The sequence below is a fragment of the Lolium perenne genome, chromosome 5 (genome assembly GCF_019359855.2).
Source record: "Lolium perenne isolate Kyuss_39 chromosome 5, Kyuss_2.0, whole genome shotgun sequence".
Taxonomy (NCBI): Eukaryota; Viridiplantae; Streptophyta; class Magnoliopsida; order Poales; family Poaceae; genus Lolium; species Lolium perenne.
The window spans coordinates 154,592,357-154,612,274 of NC_067248.2; the positions used below are offsets into that span (position 1 = coordinate 154,592,357).

A 19,918-nucleotide genomic window follows, 5' to 3' on the forward strand; every position below is an offset into this window, starting at 1 on the left:
CTGCGCGCGACCGTGTTCGACGCCGCAAATTGGGATAAATTATTATAAATTCGAACTACTACCTCCGTCTCAAAAAAAGCTTCTTCACGTTCTTGATGTGTCCATGTACATCCGTATGTATGATTTGAATTCTATCCCAACTTGATTGGGAAGATATTGATATGTATTTGATCCGGAGGCTGGTACATGCTTTCACTTTTGGGATCCCTTGCTAAAATTATCGTGCACATTACTTAGCACAAGTAGGAAATTGTACACCGAAATACAGTGCTTAGAGCCACAACAAAATACAAAGTGGTTAGAGCCATCTACCGAATAACAATTCTATACTAAATCGTCTACCAGAACCACATAATCGTTTAGGACAGGGATGACACCTAATAAAACTGCACGTATGAATCTACTTTTCTCCTCTCCCATCACTTTTAGTTCATGTTCTAGATTTTCTACCACTTGATCAAATACGGCAAGATCTGTCTCAACTCTCAACTTCTCCTTGCGAATAAGCTCTGAATTCTTCTTTTCTTCATCCACAATACGCTTCAGCTCGAATATCATCAGGTTTTTACGGGCCAATTCATCACCTAAATTGGCCACCTTCTCCTCCAAATCCATCCTCTGGCTACACCACTGGGTTGATTCATCTTGGTATGCAATGTACCATGGATCATCGGCTTGCCCGGCTAATCTGTAACAATAATGGAAAAAAGAACAACCGAAATCACCCCAACAGGCCATGGCGGAACTTCAAATTCAACGGTAGTACAGAGAGATGAAGCTATATACCGGCACTTCCGACCAGGTAGGAGAAGTAGAACGTGGCCACGACATGATCGCATCCCCACCCTCGCCGGTGTACCCGCTACGACGAGACATTGAGGACTATTTCGTACCTGCAAACTCCAATAAATTACGGGAACCGAATCGATTAGGGGGCGGGGAGGCAGAAGCGGAGGTCTACCAATTGGTGCGCGGAACAAATCCCGGTCGTCGTGGGCGGCGGATCCGCTTGCGGCGGACTTTCTGCGGTGGGTACAATGCGTGCGGACGAAACAAGTGCTGGAGCCGTGGTTGACGTGCAGCGCCGCAGATTCGTCCGACGCCGCCGGGGACAGCCGGCGGCGCGACGAGGCGTCGGCGCGCCGCCGGCGATGGCTGCTCCGTCCGACGGTGGGGAACGAGCTGCCAGCGGTTCTCCGGTCTAGCTTAAGAATAATTAATTAGCGAACTTGTTGCTTCTCTCTATGATATTCTCTAAAGACATATATCAGAACGGCAAGATATGATTTTTTCTCTCTAAATAAATAGACGACCCCACTGGTCATTGGCTGCGGCAGCCCCACAGAGCGGCAATATATGAGTTTCTCTAAATAAATAGACGACCCCACTGGTCATTGGCTGCGGCAGCCCCACAGAGCGGCAATATATGTCTTTTCCTGAAAAATAGACTACCCCACTGGTCATTGGCTGCGGAGGCCCCACAGAGCGGCAATATATGAGTTTCTCTAAATAAATAGACGACCCCACTGGTCATTGGCTGCGGCAGCCCCACAGAGCGGCAATATATGTCTTTTCCTGAAAAATAGACGACGCCACCGGGTCATTGGCTGCGGAGGCCCCACGTAGCGGCAATATATGAGTTTCCCTAAATAAATAGACGACCCCACCGGTCATTGGCTGCGGCAGCCCTACGTAGCGGCAATATATGTCTTTTATCGAAAAATAGACGACCCCACTGGTCATTGGCTGCGGCAGCCCTATAGAGCGGCCCCATTTGTCATTGGCAGCACCGCGTATAAAATCATGAAATAAAACGGCCCACACGTCAGCGATAGATGGATGGCTGCTCCGACGTGTCTCCTGACCCTACCCGTCAGCACGAGACGGTCAGGGAGGAGCTGCCCCTGTGCGGCCCCACCCGGTCAGACTAACGGTCAAGGCCTCTGACCTGACGGCTACCGGCCGTTCCAGCACTTGTGCGTGTTTCAAACTAGAGGAGGGGAAAACTGAGGAAAAACTAAGGGACTGGGGAAAACTGAGTACAACTAACGAACCAGGGGCACGAAACTAGAAATCCCTTATAATTAATCCATGTTCACTTCATTTTTCTGTTCTCTATATTCAAGCATAGATACTGAGTTGTGAACATATGTGCATGCCGTTTGAGAATCTATGCTTCGGATTATTCGAGTTACACAATCGATGACAAACAAAAGCAAAATTAATTGTAACTTCTATTGCACTTTCTTAGGGCATGCGTTATAAGATATCTGTCAAAATCACCGAGTTTCTTTCTGAAGATGGATGGTTCTACATAAGTTGCACAGCATGTTGGAAGAAATTAACACTGCAAGACGGGGCATATATATGTCCTAACTATTCTACTACTGTCCCTCTGCCAAGGTACCACCACCTATTATGTTCTTCTATTTTTTTTTTATTCGTACTATATTATTTATTCTCTTTCTTTGATACATTTTAACACAAGTTTTTTTTCTTGTGCTCACCATATCTCGTGATTACGTATCTGTGCAAGCAATTGACACTGGTGTATCTGATGTGCAATCAGCGAAATTTGCCTACCTACATTTCTTTGGTCCTAGAGGAGATGCTATTGTTGGAAAGGATGCATCAGCGCTTGTGGCAGCTACTAGAGGACAGTCCACTTCAGTCCCACCTGAGTTGCTTGCTATAGTGGGAAAAGAATACGCTGTTGTCGTTACCCCCAGACGTGAATCTTTAGATTCATTATACAGCCATCTTCATGTGCAAATTGTTGACCCTATTATTCGAGCAACTCCACCCTTGCATCTGCCCACAATCGATCCCGCATCAGACAAGGACAATCAGACTTCCTCCTCACCTCAACTCCCAGAACAGATGGAACCTGTAGGCCAGACTTCAACTCCGCCACCTTTTGCTGATCTTACGCCTAATAAAGCTGCTTCACCGGATTGTGCGGTCGATAAGGTAACTTCGGTTTCTTACACTGCCTTTCTCTTTTCCCATTCACTGTGTAGTTCTGCAAAGTAGAATGTTCTGAGCTCATTCACCTGTAAAATTTACTCTTATGCTCACAGGTTGTTTCTACCTCATTGGTAAGAGAGAAACGTAAGAATGGAGGCGCCGCCACTGCCCCAAAGCCAAAAAAGGCACTACATTTCCCAGGAACTAACCAAAAGTGAAGTCTGCTTACCTATGCCAAAAAAAAACCAGCTATCAATAGCCCTATCATGCCTGCTGTTAGCTAGGTTGTTCTTAGATCATCTCTCCATCTACGTATTAAGCAGTCTACTGAGTGCATTTTGTTTTGCCTGGTAAAAGTCTCTTCTCTGAGATTGTAAGCACTCCTAGATACCTCTATCTCTATGACTATCGTATTCCTCCAAAAGTAAACTCCCGTGTGCGATTCATTTTGATCGTTGGAGGTTCCTCCTCTGGGACTTTAAGCGGTTCTAAGTTCCTCTGTAACTGCACCTCTCATGTATAGACAGCTATTTAGTATGTAAAATATAACATCTGCTATGGACTCTACTTTCGTTGGTAGTCCTTTGTTGTCTTCAACTATGGTTATCTCTACGGGCCTATAATATCCACATTAGTTGTACGAACCCGCTCACTAATCGGGCTGACATCATACACAGAGGCGTAGCTGCAGCTAACCTAGAACAGTATAGTTCCACACAACTTAATTAGTACTACAGCAGTCTAAATCAACCATATCATGCTAATTTATTGAGTCAAGTACAGTACCTCACGTAACAAAAAAGGCCACACACATCTATCTCTGAGACGATAGCACTTACAGGCCGTATTCACTGAAACAGAGCGGCCATGCACAGCTTCTAACTTGCCAAAAGCTGGCACCATATAACTCCAAACAAACAATCAACCAGAATAACTCCAAACAAACAATCAACCAGAATAACTGCACTGTTCAGCCAACATCAAAAATCGATGCAGTGAGGTAGAAGTAGACACGTAGCCCCAGGTATTACTAATACAAAACTGCTAATTAACCGCTGGTGAAAGACGCGCTTACTTAAATTATTTTTGCAAAATTTATACCACCTCTTAGTAAAGAAGTCTCGCGCCCCCGTCAATGCATGCATTTAAAAGGGGCTTTATACCAGTATCGTCTCCCGGTGTCTGGAGATCGCACCCAATTTTCTAATTTCCTTATCACTTCGAAATTTTTTAGCATCATTCTGTACACACACAGCCCACTCAAACGTCCGGAGATCTCCGTCGTTATCATCACTATCACACTTCCGTTGCCAGTGAACAGAGGGGTAGACTTAGTTCTGTTGCCGCCTCCCATCCTTCTAACGATCGTCCCCGAAGTCATCGTCATCCCGCTATGCGGCAGGGACGATGCCCTACACCATGAATACTTTTTCCATGTCTACTCACAACAACAAGTTAATGTTACGCATTTATACGAAAAGCAACGAACACAAATAGATAACTGCACATAACAAAATAAATAGATCTTCTTCAGAGTACATAAAAAAACACATTACACCACAAACACTTTATTATTCAACTAACCATTTCCACACAAAAACACCAATAAACACACATGACCGTCTATGCGTTGATAATACATTCCAAACATACATAAAACATTTTTACCAAACAGATGAACGAACGACCTAAGAAAAGAAAACATCTTAGTACTTTCCAGCGGTCTCTTCAAACTCAACTATACCATAGTTAACAGCCGCAAATGAAGAGTTAGAGATCTCTTCATACGACTGTTCAATGGTTTCAGGTTCGCAATCTTGAAGAGCTGTTGACCGAGCAAAACCGATTTCATCATGCATTCGATCAACCCGCTCCAGTGTGCGGCGCCACCCCTTTGTTAATTCATCCACTTTCATTCTCAGCTCCTGATCTTCTTCCTTCTCGCGCCTCCATCCACTGCAAGAGTTATAACTAGCTCGATTGAAGCATCTCATGTTCCACCAGTTAAGATCTTTTGTCTCAAAATTAAACGTTCTTTCAAGCGAACGAATCATGGATTCAGCGGCCTTTTCTTCTGCAGCCTGGAAAGTGTTATACTCTAATTCACTTGAGGTGAACACATGCTGGATTTCCACTGGAATGTTCATGTCAGGCACAGAACCATACACATTGCTAAAAAATCCCATATATCTATAGAATGTCTCAAATCTGAGATCAATAACTGGGAGTTTTTTTGCCACCTCATCCAGTATGACTCTGTGCGAAACTTCAAGCGTTTGCACACTGCCTGCAAATAAAAAACAGAATAAAAACTCAAGAACAAGGCAACAGCAACAAAGGAAGATAAAAAAAACCTACCAGCTAGAGGATACACGGGACAAGGCATGGCGTCTAGGCGAGCTGCGTCTTCCTCTATGTTTGAAGCATGAAACTTGAGCAGGTCATCAATGTCCATTCATTCCTCCATGCAAGCTAGCAAGCTAATACTACTACTACGAAGCAAGCAAACACTCGACTGATGGTACTGCACACAAAAACAAACTGGCAAATGCTGTGCTCCTCGCAGCATGTATACATGCTTAAAATAAATAAGTTACCACGGTCAGCAGCTGTATCCACGCGTCGCCGTAACTCCATGCAGCGCTACAAATGTCAAGGGCACCAACACGTCACCATGCATGCAAAAAAAAAATTACCAGTGTTGGACCTTCTGAATAAGAGCTGCCACGTCTTTTCATGCGTGTCTCACATGCATGAACTTCTCATTACCTATATATAAGTGCTAACACTTCGCTTAGGAACATACTTAGCCACGGCCAGATTAGCATGAACTTCTCATTACCTTTATCTAGCTCCGCCACCTCATGAAGGGATTTTTTTAAGGCATACTTATTGGTTTTGCTTTTCTAATACCAAAATTTCTTATTCCATTGAATAAATTTTCTGTGCCTACTGTAATGTGTTCACCACAAACAACACTTACCTACAATCAGAAGCATTTTAAGAAGAACATAAATTACTACGGATGAAATGATCGTCTGGAAAAAAATACCAACAAACTATTTCATAGACAGATATATGAACCCCTTCTAATCTGATAAAAAAGATATCAAAAAATATAATTTGTACTCTTTGCACCCACTATTCCTCCCTGTGTGATTAAATGAGAATTGAAAAATAAGTAGAAATATCAAAAATAATGTTACCCTGTAAACAAAAAGTATGAGAGCAAGCGCGACATAACTCCCAAGTTTTTTTAACGGATAGACAATCATTTTTTTAGCCAAAATATTATCAACTCATCTACTACGATTGATTAGCATAAGAGGCATAGAAATCTTCCGGCTGCTATCATCATATGGTTTAGTCATCTTCGAAATTCCGAAACCTTCATTTCTTGTATACAATTCAGATTTAGACTACTTATATATATTTTGTGGAATAGAATTTACTATATTATCCTTCGTTGCCAATATAGTCTCCCTTTCCTTACATATCTTTTAAAGATGTGTACAAACTGTTCTTTGCGCTAACTTTTAGTTTTGGACTTTGCTTTTTCACCATGCAATATATGGTGCTACATATAGAAACAGCACACATCAATTTTATTTCATTTACTGCATACCGCCTCACTTACTAATCGCCCTGGCAACGCATGCACAGCCATAGGCATATTTCACCTACAGCGGTATCGTTGCGCAGAGCTGAATCAATACCCCCCGTCCCCACTATAAAATAATTGTACACCCTGTCAGCAGACTGAATCAATCATATAATGCCAACTTATTGAGTCAGGTACACACTACCTCACGTACCAAAAAACCATACACCTATCTCTGAGACGATGGACCTAAAAGCCCTATTCAATGAAACAATGCAACCATGCACGGCCCAGTCTACAACCTGCCAAAGTCTGACAACACATAGCTCCAAACAAGCAATCAACTAAGACTACCTTACCACCACACCACTCAGCCAAGATGAAAACTCGATTCACTCAGACACAAGTAGGCAAGTAACCCCAGATAGTAATAATAGAAAGCTGCTAATTAACCAGTGGTGAAAAGCGCAACTACTTAAGTTTCTTGATCGAAATTTACACCATCTCTTAGCATACAAAATGTTATTTTTAATTTCCTTATCGATCGGAACATTTTTACACCATTCTATATATATAAAGTTCACTTACCTAAATTTGTTGATCGAAATTTGTACCATCTCTTAACATAGAAAAAGTTCTTTCTAATTTCTTTATCGATCGGAAAATTACCAACCAAACACACACTCAAATGATGATGATGCACACAAAAACAAACCACCTAACGCTCTGCTCCTCGGAATCTGCATGCTTAAAATAGATAGATCACCACACTCGACTGTTGCATCCACGCGTCTCCGCAACTACATGCAAAGCCACATATGGCAAAGCCACCAACACGTCACCATGCATGTATAACCACCGGCTGTACCTTTCCAATAAGAGCTACCGCGTTTTTGCGTGCATGTCTCGCATGCATAAACTCCTCATTACCTATATATAAATGCTAACGATCCGCTTGGCAACATACTCAGCCACGACCGGATCAGCGCTATCACACCCATATTACATTCACAATGAATGCTGATCAGTTGGTATAATACTAACCATTGCACCTTCTTCTTCAATTTATAGACAGCTATATTCAAAACACTCAGCATGTTTACTGTTGAAAATTTATTTTTCTTCCCAACAGCTCATCACCTTGAACCGCAGGAGGATTCTATAAGACATGTCCGAGGGAGCCAACATAACCATCCACTCCCAAGGATCAGCTACACCAACCCCACGGAGGCATACCGCATGGATCAATCTTGACATACCGATCCCAGGACAGCATCCTCAAGTAGCACCAACAATGATCACTGCCGAATCATTCACAAGTGAAGAAGACGCGCTCGAAAGAGCGGCGGACAGAGCCATCAGGATGCTTACAGAAGGCGGAAATATTGTTGTCTATGATTCCATGCGCACCAACAGAACAAGGCTTCGTTGTTCAGGTTTAACTGCATGCCAAAGCAACCAACAGCTCGCTAAAACGGCCTGTGAAAATACACAGCTCCGCCGTGCCAAAGATGAACTTCTTACACACTTAGCTTATGCTTGCACCAACTTTGATGATGTCTTACCTATAGAAGTTGTCCAACCACCAACCAACCCAACAGATCTTTCCACCGGAGTGCTCAAATACACTGGTTCCACACCACCAACAACACGTCTAGAACAGTTAGCTTCCTTTATTCTCCACAACATCGTTAGCCCAGAGTATACAAAGATAAAACCAAGATCTGGAATGGATGAACTGGACTAAAACATGCACCCAAATAGCTGCAGCACGGTATGTATATACAATATATATTTTCTATGCTAATAGCAGCCTACATACTGTGTTGTGCTTACATATTCTGTTACCTGCTGCTGCAGGCATATTTTACGAATTCAATAAATCTAACCATCGCGTCCAACTGGTAAACCAAAAGATACAGTTGAAGCAGCCACTACATCAGCACGGACCGATGACAATCTACCCCTATGATTTACTTTGCTTCGTGTATCGTTTTTTTTATGTACTGCACTCACGCCTGTGCCACTTGTTGTATTAATAAATAAACTTGCCGTGTCTCCCATCATCCATTACATACTATCGCCGTTCAGTTAAGGTCATCCGAAAATCCAGAAAAAATAACATATAAATAATTTTTTTAATACAAATTTAGTTGTATCTTTAATTTCAATTTTACTTGACGGTCGACATATCGACACCACACAACAGAACTGACCGCACCTCTTACCAATTTTTCCTCTTCAAAGATTGGTGCTGCATACCTCAAAACTATTATTTCCAAATAAGGACAACAGCACTATGATAATTAGATAATAAGTATTTCACAAAGATACCCAGCCTACAGATCAGTATTTTATCAAAATAAAAAATTCAGATTTATACCAGATTTTTCCGCACCCTTCAGTTTATTAGTTCGACCAAAAGAAAAAAATAACAGGCAAAATTGGAAATAGAAATGATGTACCAACATTTCAGTTTGAAAAAGGATACTCCCATCCAAGATGAACAAATCGCCTCAGATAAATCACTAAGTATATGGACTACTCTTTGTTTCTCACTACAAAACTACAATGTGTCTTTTTAAATTAAGTTTTTTTTCTTTGCCGTACACTGCAAATCCATCTTACTCTTTTCTCTAGACCCCTTCTACTTGGGCATAAATTAGGTCCCACCCTATCATCTATAACGTGAAAAAACGCTCACAGCGCTCAAAATCGATTTGGACCATAAGCTAGGCCATTATATCATAATATTTTAACGCAACAGCGCTTGCTAATCAGTATGGCAACGCATCTGCAAGCAAATCAACTCACAGGGGAGATGCAGAATAGAGAGAAACTACTTACTTCTTTTCCTTATGACTCGCTCATACCAATAAGACCGACTTTAAAAATTATTCCTTTACAACCAACTCCAGTTCGAGAGTGACTACACATACGACGATGCCTTTCTAGACAGTAGTTATCTACTCAACTACTGCACCCATGGCAAGCAACAAACCGATTCAGGTAAACAAGCAAAAAAACAACCAAGTAGAGCAACACACACAGCCAAACCTCTTGCATCCAGTCAGCTCGCCCATAAAGAGTACTTTAAAGAACCACTCACATCCAAAGTTTGCAATTTCTGCCAGAACATGCACACAACCCGCATCTTTACTACTCCACATGCATGTTACCTCTCCAACAGCCATATGGAAAAAAAATCAGTTTCTCACCAGTCCACTACCTTCACATATCGACCTATATAAACACATCCACAGCCAGTTTCAGTCTATCCAATCTCTATGCATCCACTGATCATTTTTACCAATCTTGCTTCCTATAGTCTCATCCAAAAAAAATCAATAGCCAAGACCTCCGACCATTTTTTTACCTCTACACAGTTCTGTAGCTACAACTCAAAACATATCCGATGGAATCAGGACGTCTTGACACAGCTACTGTTTTCCTTGGTGATGTCCAACATTCAACTAGGTTATGTGCACCTCTACACTGCTGCTTTGTTCTCGAACCACTTCCCCCGTTTGATCGTCGATCCATTTCTATGGTTGTTGATGCTGTCAGAGATAGGTTTAGTCCTACGTCATATGTCGCCATCCACCCATTGTAACGGCCCCGGGTAGTACCCCTACTAGATTTGCTTGTTCTTTTCTTTTATGCACCATCATGCATCATGCATCATATCATCCATGCTTTTAATTAAATAAAACTATTTTATAAACCCTCCCTTACCTTTCCTTTTCGATAAAATCCTAATCTCTCTCTCTCATATTCTTATTTCATAACTAAGTCTTCTCAACAAAGAAATGTTTGAATTTTAAAAGTGTTTGTTTTGTTTACAAATAAGATAAATATGTTGAAAACTAAAGTTGAAATCTCATTCTCATCCTTGTTTCAATTCAAAATAGAATTGGGTTTGATTTATAATGTTTAGAAAATAAACCAGAAAAACATAAAAGAACAAAACCCTCCTCTCTCCCTTGGGCCTCTCTCTCTCCCTGGCCTTTCTTTCTCACCGGACCAGCCCAGCTCCGGCCCAACCCTTCCAGCCCACCTTCGGCCTGGTACCCCTTCAGCGAGGAGACCGACCTCCTCGTTGTCGTCTTCCTTCCCCACGAGGATGGCGTGAGCCGTGGTCCTCCCTCCCTTGTCCAACCAGCCTGGCCTCCACCTGCTCCCTCCCCTTCTTATCCTCCCCCAGGAACCCTAGCATCCCCTCTCTTCCTCCTCCCTCGCGCCGCCGTCGCCAGTTCATCCTCTTCCCCTCTCTGTTTCCTTTTCTCAACCACCGAGCGCACCACCACCGCCTCGCCGTCGCCCCACCGCCACAAACCCTCCCCCGTCGAACCGAGGGCACCATCTCGTGCGCATCGTCGTCCCCTACCTCCAGGTGCGCGGAATCGAACCGGGAGGCCCTCAATCGAGCGCGAACTCGCGGATTCCGTTCTCAACCCCGGCGGCAACAATCACCGATTCCGGCGACCACCGACCTCCTCCGGCCAAACCATCGACACCTCGAGCTACCGGGTAACCCCGTAGACCCCCTGGACATCCTCTCCATCCCCGTCTCTCCCTCTCTTCCCCCGTTTGACATCGTGCCGACGCCATGCTCGCAGTTGCTCGTCGCCGGCGCCCCTCCGACGATCTCCAACCGGCGGCGCCGCCTCCATCTTGTCCGCATCGACGAGGCGCGTCGAACGGTACCCCGCACGCGTCCAGGGACCCTCAACATCGGCCGCACGCGCGACGTCTGCCGCCGGTGACCACCGCATCTGGAACGCGAGCGGCGTCTCTTCATCGAGCACCTTCAGCGCGTTGCAGACATGCTTCGCCACGTCGACTTCCACCTCAGCGCCGGGCCCCACCTGTCAGCGCCTCGGGCTAACCAGCCCCGCGGTGAGAATCCTTTTCCCAGATCTGGATCTGATTCTTTTTCATATAGCCCCCTGCATCTATTCTTTCCTCAACCCGCGGTCCTCTCGCGGAAGCTTTTCTACAAAACCCCCTGCTCCTTTGTAAAACAAACCCGAGGTCCCTCCCTGGATAGATTTTTATTTTCGGGCCCTTACCCCAAATAAATAACCTGTTTTCTATTTTAATTAATAATAAAACTTAATCTGTTAATAACTTTTAATCTATAACTCCAAATTAAAAGTGTTGTATATGAATTTTGATCAGAAAAATGCAAGGAACATGATTATGCCATTCATTCATCTGTTTGCATCTCGCATCATGTCGCACGTTGATAGATATGCATGTCCACCTCACATATATGCGGAGTATTTCGGATACCGACTACGGTTTTCCCCGCTCCGTTTAATATTGATGTAGCTCACCCCTGCCATGTTTGCCATGCTAATCCACCCTTAAATTTGCCCGTAGAAATGCAACTCCAACCTAATTGTTTGTCCGGGGTTCCGACTCCGCTTAAATTGGATAAGATGCATTGCACCATCTATGCCATGTCATGCATATCATCATGAACATGCTGGATCTTCTTTATCCGTAGTAGTAAGATTTGCCTCCGATGTGTGTTCCAGCATTTGCTTCTTCCCGGATAGGATCGCGAAGTGGTGTGGTGAGATACGACGAGTTCTCCGGATGTTCCTCAGCAAGCTTTAACAGGCAAGCATTTCCCTTATACTCCTGCCCCTGCAGAAGTCGCTCACCTATTTTATTTTGCCTTCTCCCTCATGCTATCCTTAAGTTGCGTTCTTGTCACGTGTCCCTTCCACTTGTTACCTCAAGCAGCCTATATTGCCTCCACCAACCACCTACAGCTATTGTTTGGTTATCGGGTCCGCCTTGCGAGTCGTAGTGCATGCTAGCGCTGTTTATATCGTGTTACCATTACTGCTATCTTATCGGGTTATCTGTTGGGGAACATGACACATGGTTTATGGATATATATGTTAAGGATATCATGGTTACTTGTTAATAGTTGCTAGCGGAGGCATCGGTGGGTCAGTTGCTCGTTTTATGACGGCTCACTTGTGTTTCCATGAAATCTAGGACCCCGAGTTCTTGTTATCTGTTCCGAGACTGAGCGCTCTAACCACACGTGGGTATGTTTCTGGGTCTCCCCTCGACCACTTAGGAATCTACAGCTTTGTCCAGTGGCCACAACTAGTTTGTAATGTTTTACCATTTGTTGTTTGCGTGCATGCCAGCCTGTTACTTATTTATTTTGGGAAGCCCAGTGAGCCTTGTATCCCTTGTTTCTGGTATGCACGTATAGGTTTGCGGCCTGAGCGTTTATCGCATGCTGAAGCGGGTCATTCGCCCCTATGTGTGTTTTGACCCTCGGAAGCCGTGCACGCAATAGCTAGGTCCGTTTCGGAGATACGGCCGGACTTCGATACGGGTTCAACTTGGTTAGGTGGCTTTCTGGACATTGTTGTCGTGAAGGAGAGTGCGAGTCGTGATATCCACCTGTCGCAAGTGGGTTGATCGTGCGTGTGGGCACATTTGGGCACCCCTGCAGGGATAAATCTTATCGATAAGCCGTGTCCGCGGTTATGGACGACTTGGAGCTGTATGACTCGACCATAGATAACTTACACCTGCTGTTTCAATCATAATAACTTGCGTAGTAAGTTAGCACAACTCCAATAATAAATGGTTAAAACTTGTCCACCGTGTGAGTGCCCTTTTAAGTACTTCCTTGCGAGGGGGGAACACATCGGCTGTGTTATGTTTGCAGAGTATAGAACTGTTAGTTTGTGCGCTCTCTCACCTTCTCTGATAGACGACTGTTGTAGAGTGTCTCTATAGGTTTATAGTGCTTGCGCGCTGCCGCTTAACCCCACCATATTGCCTATGACGTTCCTCTTGCGTCCTCTAAGTCCCCTGCGTGCCTCAAGTACAAAGGACGACTGGTTGACGAATGCTTATACGTCTTGAAGTCTTGTTAAGTACGAACCCGTACTTATTGCTGCTTCTACGGGATATAACCGGGCAGGTATGAAGATCGGTATGATGAAGAACGACGCTAGCAAGGTTACCCTTCCGGCTTGGCCTGGGCAGGGTTATGGACGCCATTGGTTATCTTCAGGACTCTTAGTCCAAATTTGTATCTTGTCCGTACTCGGATGTATTTGATCTTCTGTATGATTTGGATCTTATGTTGTATATTTGTATCTTGACTCGTTGGAGTCGTTGTTGTAATATATATGTCTCTTGTGGGCTCTATTGTAACCCTGTTGTAATGTTACCTCTCGTGAATGATTCCACCCGCATCGCGTGCATGCTTCGGCGTGTACGAGGCGCTTGGTGGTGCGTCTCCTAAAATCGATATCGTGCGGATTTCGGCGGATTCGCTGGGATCCTCATGGTACCGGTTTTGGGGCGTCACAAGTTGGTATCAGAGCCTCAGGTTGACGGTACCCCACTAGTCCAGCCTGTAGGATAACCTTGCCAACGGTCGTTGAGTTTAGAGTGTCAAAAACCTATTTTCTAAAATTCGTTGGATAGATCTGATTAGCTCTATTTCCTCCTTATCTGTATTCTTTCTCCTCTTACTTTTGCGAGTTTGAATCTTCTCTTATCTGTTTCTCTGAGTCTTTGGTTCCGACGCGGGTTGGACGATCTTGCCCCTCACCTATTAGGTCCGATCTTCGGAGGATCCCGACGGAAGCGCATCAACAACCGCAGAACAACGACTTCTTGTTAGTGGTGTCGACCTTCCTTCATGGAGCAAGACTTCTTGTTAGTGGTGTCGAGGAGATCGACACGTCGCCTGAAGATCCGGTAGTTCACCTCTCTCCCCCGTACCATGGCGTGGAACCTCGGGGCGAGGTTCCTTGTTAGTGGTGTCGATTGTAACGGCCCCGGGTAGTACCCCTACTAGATTTGCTTGTTCTTTTCTTTTATGCACCATCATGCATCATGCATCATATCATCCATGCTTTTAATTAAATAAAACTATTTTATAAACCCTCCCTTACCTTTCCTTTTCGATAAAATCCTAATCTCTCTCTCTCATATTCTTATTTCATAACTAAGTCTTCTCAACAAAGAAATGTTTGAATTTTAAAAGTGTTTGTTTTGTTTACAAATAAGATAAATATGTTGAAAACTAAAGTTGAAATCTCATTCTCATCCTTGTTTCAATTCAAAATAGAATTGGGTTTGATTTATAATGTTTAGAAAATAAACCAGAAAAACATAAAAGAACAAAACCCTCCTCTCTCCCTTGGGCCTCTCTCTCTCCCTGGCCTTTCTTTCTCACGGACCAGCCCAGCCTCGGCCCAACCCTTCCAGCCCACCTTCGGCACAGTACCCCTTCGACGAGGAGACCGACCTCCTCGTTGTCGTCTTCCTTCCCCACGAGGATGGCGTGAGCCGTGGTCCTCCCTCCCTTGTCCAACCAGCACCGGCCTCCACCGCTCCCTCCCCTTCTTATCCTCCCCGGGAACCCTAGCATCCCCTCTCTTCCTCCTCCCTCGCGCCGTCGCCGTTCATCCTCTTCCCTCTCTCGTTTCCTTTTCTCAACCACCGAGCGCACCACCACCGCCTCGCCGTCGCCCCACCGCCACAAACCCTCCCCGTCGAACCGAGGGCACCATCTCGTGCGCATCGTCGTCCCCTACCTCCAGTGCGCGGAATCGAACAGGAGGCCCTCAATCGAGCGCGAACTCGCGGATTCCGTTCTCAACCCCGGCGGCAACAATCACCGATTCCGGCGACCACCGACCTCCTCCGGCCAAACCATCGACACCTCGAGCCTGCGGGTAACCCCGTAGACCCCCGGACATCCTCTCCATCCCCGTCTCTCCCTCTCTTCCCCGTTTGACATCGTGCCGACGCCATGCTCGCAGTTGCTCGTCGCCGGCGCCCCTCCGACGATCTCCAACCGGCGGCGCCGCCTCCATCTTGTCCGCATCGACGAGGCGCGTCGAACGGTACCCCGCACGCGTCCGGGGACCCTCAACATCGGCCGCACGCGCGACGTCGCCGCCGGTGACCACCGCATCCGGAACGCGAGCGGCGTCTCTTCATCGAGCACCTTCGGCGCGTTGCGGACATGCTTCGCCACGTCGACTTCCACCTCGGCCGCCGGCCCCACCTGTCGAGCGCCTCGGGCCAACCACCCCCGCGGTGAGAATCCTTTTCCCGTATCCGGATCCGATTCTTTTTCATATAGCCCCCTGCATCTATTCTTTCCTCAACCGCGGTCCTCTCGCGGAAGCTTTTCTACAAAACCCCCGCTCCTTTGTAAAACAAACCCGAGGTCCCTCCCTGGATAGATTTTTATTTTCGGCCCTTACCCCAAATAAATAACCCGTTTTCTATTTTAATTAATAATAAAACTTAATACGTTAATAACTTTTAATCTATAACTCCAAATTAAAAGTGTTGTATATGAATTTTGATCGAGAAAAATGCAAGGAACATGATTATGCCATTCATTCATCTGTTTGCATCTCGCATCATGTCGCACGTTGATAGATATGCATGTCCACCTCACATATATGCGGAGTATTTCGGATACCGACTACGGTTTTCCCGCTCCGTTTAATATTGATGTAGCTCACCCCTGCCATGTTTGCCATGCTAATCCACCCTTAAATTTGCCCGTAGAAATGCAACTCCAACCTAATTGTTTGTCCGGTTCCGACTCCGCTTAAATTGGATAAGATGCATTGCACCATCTATGCCATGTCATGCATATCATCATGAACATCTTTGGATCTTCTTTATCCGTAGTAGTAAGATTTGCCTCCGATGTGTGTTCCAAGATTTGCTTCTTCCGGATAGGATCGCGAAGTGGTGTGGTGAGATACGACGAGTTCTCCTGATGTTCCTCGGCAAGCTTTAACAGCAAGCATTTCCCTTATACTCCTGCCCCTGCAAGTCGCTCACCTATTTTATTTTCCTTCTCCCTCCTGCTATCCTTAAGTTGCGTTCTTGTCACGTGTCCCTTCCACTTGTTACCTCAAGCAGCCTATATTGCCTCCACCAACCACCTACAGCTATTGTTTGGTTATCGGGTCCGCCTTGCGAGTCGTAGTGCATGCTAGCGCTGTTTATATCGTGTTACCATTACTGCTATCTTATCGGGTTATCTGTTGGGGAACATGACACATGGTTTATGGATATATATGTTAAGGATATCATGGTTACTTGTTAATAGTTGCTAGCGGAGGCATCGGTGGGTCAGTTGCTCGTTTTATGACGGCTCACTTGTGTTTCCATGAAATCTAGGACCCCGAGTTCTTGTTATCTGTTCCGAGACTGAGCGCTCTAACCACACGTGGGTATGTTTCTGGGTCTCCCCTCGACCACTGCCGGAATCTACAGCTTTGTCCAGTGGCCACAACTAGTTTGTAATGTTTTACCATTTGTTGTTTGCGTGCATGCCAGCCTGTTACTTATTTATTTTGGGAAGCCCAGTGAGCCTTGTATCCCTTGTTTCTGGTATGCACGTATAGGTTTGCGGCCTGAGCGTTTATCGCATGCTGAAGCGGGTCATTCGCCCCTATGTGTGTTTTGACCCTCGGAAGCCGTGCACGCAATAGCTAGGTCCGTTTCGAGATACTACCGGACTTCGATACGGGTTCAACTTGGTTAGGTGGCTTTCTGGACATTGTTGTCGTGAAGGAGAGTGCGAGTCGTGATATCCACCTGTCGCAAGTGGGTTGATCGTGCGTGTGGGCACATTTGGGCACCCCTGCAGGGATAAATCTTATCGATAAGCCGTGTCCGCGGTTATGGACGACTTGGAGCTGTATGACTCGACCATAGATAACTTACACCTGCTGTTTCAATCATAATAACTTGCGTAGTAAGTTAGCACAACTCCAATAATAAATGGTTAAAACTTGTCCACCGTGTGAGTGCCCTTTTAAGTACTTCCTTGCGAGGGGGGAACACATCGGCTGTGTTATGTTTGCAGAGTATAGAACTGTTAGTTTGTGCGCTCTCTCACCTTCTCTGATAGACGACTGTTGTAGAGTGTCTCTATAGGTTTATAGTGCTTGCGCGCTGCCGCTTAACCCCACCATATTGCCTATGACGTTCCTCTTGCGTCCTCTAAGTCCCCTGCGTGCCTCAAGTACAAAGGACGCATCGGTTGACGAATGCTTATACGTCTTGAAGTCTTGTTAAGTACGAACCCGTACTTATTGCTTTCTACGGGATATAACCGGGCGGTATGAAGATCGGTATGATGAAGAACGACGCTAGCAAGGTTACCCTTCCGCTTGGCACAGGCAGGGTTATGGACGCCATTGGTTATCTTCAGGACTCTTAGTCCAAATTTGTATCTTGTCCGTACTCGGATGTATTTGATCTTCTGTATGATTTGGATCTTATGTTGTATATTTGTATCTTGACTCGTTGGAGTCGTTGTTGTAATATATATGTCTCTTGTGGGCTCTATTGTAACCCTGTTGTAATGTTACCTCTCGTGAATGATTCCACCCGCATCGCGTGCATGCTTCGGCGTGTACGAGGCGCTTGGTGGTGCGTCTCCTAAAATCGATATCGTGCGGATTTCGGCGGATTCGCTGGGATCCTCATGGTACCGGTTTTGGGGCGTCACACCCATCCACAGAGGAGAAAATCATTGTCTCTTTTGAAAATCACCAATCAGCTATGCTAGCCATCAGAACCGCCAACGAACAGAGAAATGTGTATGTTGATGGAATTCCATATGATTTCCAGCTTGACCGTTCTATTTCATATGTTCCTGCACATTCATGGAATACTATTTTCGATTTATGTTCATTTCATTTTGGAGAAGGATTACCCTTGAAGGTTTCCTCCTAAATTTTGTTGTTCTATTTTTGTAGCATGAAACTGTGGTACTGGATTCTGATGCTTTAAGAGGGATACTCATGTAGGTACTTCTTACTATATTTTGGACGACCACAGTGTGTTGTGCTCATATCGCCCTAATATTGTTACAAGAGTTTTCCATATGAAGTACAACGAATTTCTTACTGAGGTCAAGAGTGGTGAACTGTTTGGCCCTATCAAAGCATGTAAGTGTAATTCACTTATTTGTCTTTCTGTATTGTTTAGGGCCAATTCTATGTCATGCATGTTCCATGGATCTTGTTGTTGTTCTTTCTGCTTTCTAGGTACCACTCGCACTATAGTTGTCCTAGATTATTTCTATAGAAAAAGTAACCTATCTATCCATTCAGCTAATTGTATGTTTCGGTCACATTGCATGCTAGAGGGCGCGGCCAGAGAGATCGACATTGTCTGATGATTTAAATAGACTGATTGAGGAAAATATTGTTATGTTTTACTCCTCTTCTTTTTACTGACTAGAAAGTATGTTCTTACATTTATAATAACATACCACTGCTTACACCCATACTGCTTATGTACATTGCCACCTTCATGATCTAAGTTATTTCATTTCTACTACTCACCATCATCATACATATTTATTCTTCTGACCATGCCTGTTAGTCCCAGTCCAACAGCACTCTTCCGCTGCTCAAATTTCTAAAACATTAAATATCCACTCAAAATCATATAAAATTCTATGCATATACTAGGAATATAGATTTGTTTCATTTACTGAAAACTTGATAACAAGTACATATACACGAAATTCCATTATATCTAACTGTGTATTCTAAGTTACCAGTTGTCTTAATTCTTTAGTTTTGTTCTCTCATTGCTATGGTACCTTGTGTATTTTCTTTGGGTCTCTTCTTTATTTCATCTACTGTTAGTGCAATATCTTCTAATTTTTTTCTCATACTCCTTTCTATTGCAGATCTTTATGCTGTTGAGTTTCAGAAAAGAGGCTTACCGCATACACATACTCTTATATGGCTAAAAAGGAATACGAAAGAACCATCGTTCGCACTGATTGATAGTTTTGTATGTGCTGAGCTTCCTGATCCAGAAAAGGATCCGTTAGGTTATGTTCTTGTGGATGAGTTTATGGTACATGGTCCTTGTGGTAGTCTTAATGTAAATATTCCCTGTATGAAAGAAGGAATTTGTTCAAAACGTTTCCCTAAGGCTTATAATGATGAGACTTTGGTAGATGACAAAGGGTTCCCAGTTTATCGTCGCCGCGATGACGGTCGTTTTGTTCTCAGAAACAAGGGAACTGTTAAGCTTACCAACAAATGGGTTGTTCCTTACAATTTAGGTCTATTGAAGAGATTTCAGGCTCATATAAATGTTGAGTGGTGTAATAAAACAAATGGGATTTCTATTTTCGTGCCCCCGGTTCCTTAGTTGTGCTCAGTTTTCCCCAGCTCCTTAGTTTTTCCTCAGTTTTCCCCAAGACCTTGTCTGAAACCATCACAGGTGTTGTAACGGCCGGTTGCCCGACGGTTGACCGTTATCTTCTGACTAGTGGGGCCACGTAGA

General features: G+C 44.6%; 1 long non-coding RNA gene across 1 annotated transcript; it reads left to right on the forward strand.

Annotated features, from left to right (window-relative positions):
* Positions 1–10,631: 10,631 nt before the first annotated feature.
* On the forward strand, positions 10,632–12,662 carry LOC127300298 (uncharacterized). The gene is made up of 3 exons (XR_007851089.2): positions 10,632–11,098; positions 11,188–11,467; positions 12,112–12,662. It is a non-coding gene; the product is annotated as an uncharacterized lncRNA (long non-coding RNA).
* The last annotated feature ends 7,256 nt before the right edge of the window (positions 12,663–19,918 follow it).